The following is a 6,152-nucleotide window of genomic DNA, read 5'->3' on the forward strand; positions in this document are numbered from 1 at the left end:
CCCCACTATTTATGTCTTAAGGAAAACATAAATGCAATTCTTATATGCCTCCCTAATCAGATTGATTTCTGATCACAATCTGCCTCTGAACTTTATTTTCTGAGACTGTTTCTGCTGTTATTCTGCTGCTATTCTAAGACATGTCATCATCTTCCTCAAGAGAAATAACAGCAAGCTCTGTATATCACTTCCCAAAGAAAAACTCCTGGAGACCTTTTTGTAAGGCAATGCCTTACCAACACAGACATCTGTGCTAATCAGTGCTGAACTTTAGAAGAACTGATTTGTTTTGTTTAATACAAACCCCTGTGGTTTGGGAAGGCTCAGCTTTTACAGACTTAGTTTGCACAGCCTTTGTTTCTTTGAAGTAATCAGTAAGGCTGCCCATTGATCTCTTGCTTTTTGTTATGATCGTTGTACAAGTTTTCCAGAGTGCATTGCGAGTCATATTGCTGACTTATTTCTGCAAAAAACAAAACTGCAGTGAGCTTCACTGTGAAAAAGAGAATAGGTGATAAAGAGAATATTATGTTGGGAAGATGTGTCAACTTCAAAGTTTAAAATCAAGTTTAAATCAAGATCATTATGCAAGCTTCTTTTGTTAAATAAATGATGTTTAGAAGAACAGAAATAGGAAGTGGAAGTGAAATGTAGGTACCATAAAAATACAACAATTTGTTGCAAAAATATATTATGCAATGTATATTATACATATAATGTATATATTTTTTTCTTTAAAATCTCAAAATGCATAGATATCTTTCTGAAATATAAATTGCACCTCCTAGACTGAAGTACTATGTTCAAATTAATGGCCACATTAGTTTTTAGTTTTAGCCACAGCTCCTTTGATCTACTTTTCTCCTTGGACAGTGACATCTTTGCTTTTTTTACTTAGAAGCTATGAACTGCAGCAAAACCAACTGGCTTTACTGCTGTATATTTTTGTTTTTTAATAAAAAAATGCTTGAAAAACATTTGCAAAATAGCATACAATTTGAAGTTGATCTGTTGTCAGTTTCCTCTCCTTCATTGTATTGGAAAGATTCTAGCAAAGTGAGTAACTAACAGAAGTAAAATTATTTTCGACTGAACCTGGAGGGGAGGGGGCAGCCAACAGCCACTATAGCAAAAGAAGACTGATTCTGCACCAGACTTTGAGAGATAAAACATCTAAAGCAGGCAACAAGCAAGAATTTCTGTAAATGAACTTGAAGTATCATGAGGCTCATGGTAGGGTTGCTATGCTTTGGAGCTTTGGCTTGTGATTTGTTGTTTTATTTTTAAGAATGTTCCTTGCAACTTTGATTCTAACAAAGATGAAATGAAGGCCTGGACACTAAACTGGCTGAATGGTTAAGACAGCATTACTCAATAGTATTTCAACACAGGGTGTTGGGATATAAGCCACATTCAGGAGAGCTGGACAGAGAATTCCTACAACAGAACAAGAAGAAAATATATCACTGTCCATTAAAGAATCATGTTAGATCTATAGCAGGACACACATTATGATGATCCAGTCTGTTTTCCAAATATAATATATTCAAATGTGTTCTTTTCTTTCAGTTTGTTTGAACTCTGGTAAGGACCCAGCTGCTATTTTCATTGGAGCACTTTCCAGTTTACTCATGGGCCAAGCTTTCTACTCTTTTTTTCTGGATGAAACATCCAAGGTATTCATGATGTGTACAAATTCCATCTTGTGGCAATAACTGACTACCAGTCTGATTGCTGGGAAAACCTCTGAATATGATAATTATTTTACTGTATGTTTTGATGTTTCTTCTGTTTGGAATTAAACATTGCCTTGAAAGTGTTCCTTGACTGCAAGCAATCACTTTACAGAGTATGCTATTATCACATATTTGCTCTTTGCACTATGTAGAAGGACGGAACAAATAAAAACAAACTGTCCATACAGCCTAAAGTACTCAAAGTCACCACTTTCAATTCACTGTGAATGCTGTTGGTTTCCCTACTGATAAATTCTTAAACAAGTCAGGACCTTTGGATGACAGCACTGTGCCTGGAACTGCTGTAGGTTATATAACCTGTGCAAGCGTATAGTATGTATGGCCACACTTAAAATTTTGCTTGGAAAAAAAAATAAATGAAACAATTCCTTCATCCATTGAAGGGATAACACCTCTCCATTTCACCTTTCATTCAAATGAATCAAAAAGTACTTCCCAGAATAATAGTTTTTTTGTTTGTTTTTTGTTTTTAAATCTATGTGGGAAGGAATAAATGCAGAATCCTTTCTTCCCTGTCCAGACAAACTGACTATGCTGATAGTGCTTCTCATCATGCACAGTGATGCTTCACAATTAGCCTGGACACAGACCAACAGGATTTTCCAGTTCTAGAGTTCATGAGTTCATGCAGTCAATGGTAACTTTGGGATGCCTGCAGTTCATAACCAAGAGCTCTGACCTTTGTTGAGACACCTTTTTTTTTTTTTTTCCCTCCTGAACTGGAACAAAGCAGCTGCCACAAAACCTGAGAGCAGCTCAAAAGAGAAATAAGAAAAAACAAATCTGTAGTTGCAAAAGGAAAGTCTTAAATACTACTCAGTGTCAGAAATAGGAAAAAAAAATACAGAGAATGCCAGTACAATTTATTAATTACAGTTCCAGTACAGTAGAACCCATGGGAATTATTTTAATTCCCTACAGCTGACAACAGGGAAAGGAGAACACAAGAATATGTAAGAGTAAGAAAATATTTGAATTTTCATATGTATTAATATAGTATTCTGTGAGTTCAGATGGAAATATGTTTATAAAAAGCACAGAAATATTCTGTAAAAGTCAAAGGTTCAAGTCAAAGACTGAATTTAAAGAAGGTCCACATAGTTCTTTTAACAAAGCTTATTAACTAAGAGCAAGCCTAATTAAACAACTATGTATACAGTATTGCATATATAGTATTTTATGTTCATTATATATAGTATGGCATACATCCAAGCATACAGGTTAAAAAAAAATAGAAATATTATTAAGTAACAGATGAAAACACCAGCTGGGCACTGATTTTATTTTATTTCTTTCAGTTAGGTTAAGAGAAAGAACATTGTATGTATTAGTCTCTAAAGGGAAATATAAAACTGGTGTTTACAATTCCAGCAGCAATCAGGACTCAGGGATACCAAAGAAACAGCTATGCAAGCTGCAGTATAGGGAAAGGGAAGGCAGGAATGCAATTCATTTAACCATGTTGACAACAGCAACAAAAAAGATCTTTTCTGTTGAGATAGAAGGATGACAGTCTCCCTGATTAATTTTGTCCTTCTATTACCTTTCTTTCCCTGACAGAAGGTCCTGAGCTATCATTCCAGCCGATCAACTGCTTGATGTTCTGCATCAGAACTTAGAACAACCATTAGCATTTCAGAGGCCCTCAAATATCTTTGGTCAATCAATGTAAAACATGACCAAATATTAATTATACTGCATTTAGCCTGCCTAAAATGTACTGAGCTCTGAAAAAAGATTGTGTTTTACTGGTATTATTGATGTGCTGTTTTACAGTTCTCAAAGGCTAATGCAGTGATTTTAAAAACAGATTGAATGCTTGTACACAATACCACATCATTTTAAATGTTCCAGCTTTATCTTTTGAGAAAATGGATTCACTGAAAATATAGGTCTAAAAATATGCCCTCAATCACTTTAAAATTATTTAAAGAAGCATCTTGAAAAGTAGGTTATTACGTACCATATATCATATTAGAAAAAAAAAAAAAAAAAAAAAAAAAAACACAACTAAGTACTACAAAAATCAGAACAGGAATACACAGGACTGTAGACAGATAAGGTTCAGCAGAGCAAAGTTTCATCTAAAGTATATGTTTACCCTGATAGTCTCTTTCTTCCCTTGCTATTTTTCCTTCTTCCTTCTATTTTTCATGTCAGAAAAATCACTCAAATACCAAAGCTGTATTTCTATGCCAGCATATTGTTATCTCTATACTTTGTACTTATCCTTATGACAGACAGCAGTATTGCTTGTCTATGTATCATTATCATTATTTAAAAATGTAATGAAACTGGCAAATAACTTTATAATTAGGAGAATGGATTGTTGCTAAAATTAGGTATAACATTTTCAGAGATGTTTGATAACCAAACATCTCTGAAACTTAGCACCATTGTGCTCTGAGGGTGGCAACTGGAAAAAGGGATCACCTCTTCTCACCTTTGTACTAATTAGCTTTTGTTTAATGCCATCTAATCTAAGGAGGATTTTGAGGTGTTTTGTATTTTATTTGGGCACGGGCACAGGTAATTAGTAGTATAAATTTAGCCTTATTTCTTTTTCATATTTTCTAGTAATTCCAGGGAAAACACATGCAAAATATGTGTTTCTTAAAACCAGGCACATTAGGTAGTAGTACTGAGCAACTGTCCACAATTATTCAGAACTGGATATCTCTTGTATTCAGTTGAATCTCATTAAAGGTGAGGGACACAGGCTGAATGTAAATTGCTGACAATACAGAACAGACAGCATGGAGGAAAGATATGTTTTTCTCTGATACAAAGATGTAAGGACAAGTTGTGTGAATTTTTCGTGATGTGAGGAAAACAATGGAAGGTGAAGCAGACAGAACAATTCTTTATGCCAGCATACTCCTAAATACCACCCACTGCATCAAGCCAACTTCATTTTGGCTTGCTAGTTTGAACAATATATATAACATGACTATAAAATTGAAAAAAAAATCACAATATGTAACGAAGACTACAGAATTGCATTTGAAACTTTTATCTACAGTTGTCATGGATTCAAAGTTGAAAGAGAATGAGATTCTGTAAAGAGTATTTCTGCTTGTGAAATATTTCACTGAAATTGTGACAATTTTAGAACAATACATCCTTACACAAAATTATTCAATGAAAATATGTTAGGCTAATTCTGTTTTGTGGGCTTGACTGATTAGATAAAGTTGGTTATTAAAGAACCAAGCTGAATTCCTTGCTCCTCCTCAAATGCCCCATGTGAAATTAGATCAAAGCCATAAAGAAGCTCAAAGCATTTAAAGCATGACTTCGGTTGCTTTTAGATACTTCAGCTGTAATCCTCAAAACCACACTCAGCAGCACACTAGCATTCTAGACACATCAAGTTCATAAGTCACTTCCTTAGGAAACTACAGTTCTGCTCTTGCTTATACCTAGAAGGTATCTCAGCCTGATAAGTACTTAGCTTCTTAGTTTATGCCAAATCCTTTCAAGATACATCCAGCTTGGCATTCTTATCCCTGACCCAGTGAAGGGCCAAGAGTAGTGTATGCACTGCTGCTACATTTTTGGGAACATACTGTTCAAAGACCTCCGTTACATGTGTAAATTCCAAAATAGTGAAAAAAACTGAAGCATAAATTCATAGAATCCTTCACACAGTGTAAGTACAATGGGATAAATTTGTGTGCAGGCAGAAACTACACACACTTACAAGCAATCTGTGAGACTACTGAAATACTGAATGCCATTAACTGCAAGAGACTTGTAAAAAAAGAGTCATTAGTTTATTAAATTGCAGTCCACAGTCTAGTAGTAGCATAGAAAAATATTTAGGTAAATTGAACATCTGTGCTTTTCAAAAGCAAAAGAAAAGAAAATTACTTCTAATAAAGAATACAGCAAGAGCAGAATATTTTCCTGTTGCCTCAAGTTACCAACCAAACAAAAGCACGCTCTATGACTGTTTAAACACTCTCACTTCTGGTGTCTGCCTTAAGAAAATAGCTAGGACGCATATATATTTTTCAGATGCTGAATCCTGTTATCATTTTTATAAGGTCACGTACATAACATAAGAAATAGAAAACCCTGTAGAGGAAAAATACTATTGCAAATGTGATGATTCTTATGTAGTTCCTTCCCCCCCCAAATGACTTCTCTTTCTCCTAATACATTACTCTGAAAACATATCATTTTTCTTTAGAGTTCTTACTATTTTAATTGCTTGATATTTGATAAACCATACTTAGATATATTTCGTCTGATGTTGAAAATCAAATATAGTAAAACATAAGGCTCTGAGCCTTATAAAGCCGCTGACACAAAATATCTTCCTTCTAAAATTAGATGAGCTTTAGGATTGTGAAATGTGTTTATTTGATTCGTGTCAGTATGGAACAATGC

General features: G+C 34.4%; 2 long non-coding RNA genes across 2 annotated transcripts in view; one reads left to right on the forward strand and one right to left on the reverse strand.

The window, feature by feature from the left end:
- The window catches only part of LOC118166113, a 14,829-nt gene that overhangs the window by 6,430 nt on the left and 2,247 nt on the right, over positions 1-6,152 (reverse strand). The window lies entirely within an intron of this gene.
- Positions 1,280-6,152, forward strand: part of LOC118166114 — a 23,350-nt gene continuing 18,477 nt past the window's right edge. Inside the window, exon 1 of the long non-coding RNA XR_004750358.1 lies at positions 1,280-2,753. This is a non-coding gene — a long non-coding RNA (uncharacterized LOC118166114). The remainder of the gene's footprint in view (positions 2,754-6,152) is intronic.

Source organism: Oxyura jamaicensis, chromosome 4 (genome assembly GCF_011077185.1).
Source record: "Oxyura jamaicensis isolate SHBP4307 breed ruddy duck chromosome 4, BPBGC_Ojam_1.0, whole genome shotgun sequence".
NCBI lineage: Eukaryota > Metazoa > Chordata > Aves > Anseriformes > Anatidae > Oxyura > Oxyura jamaicensis.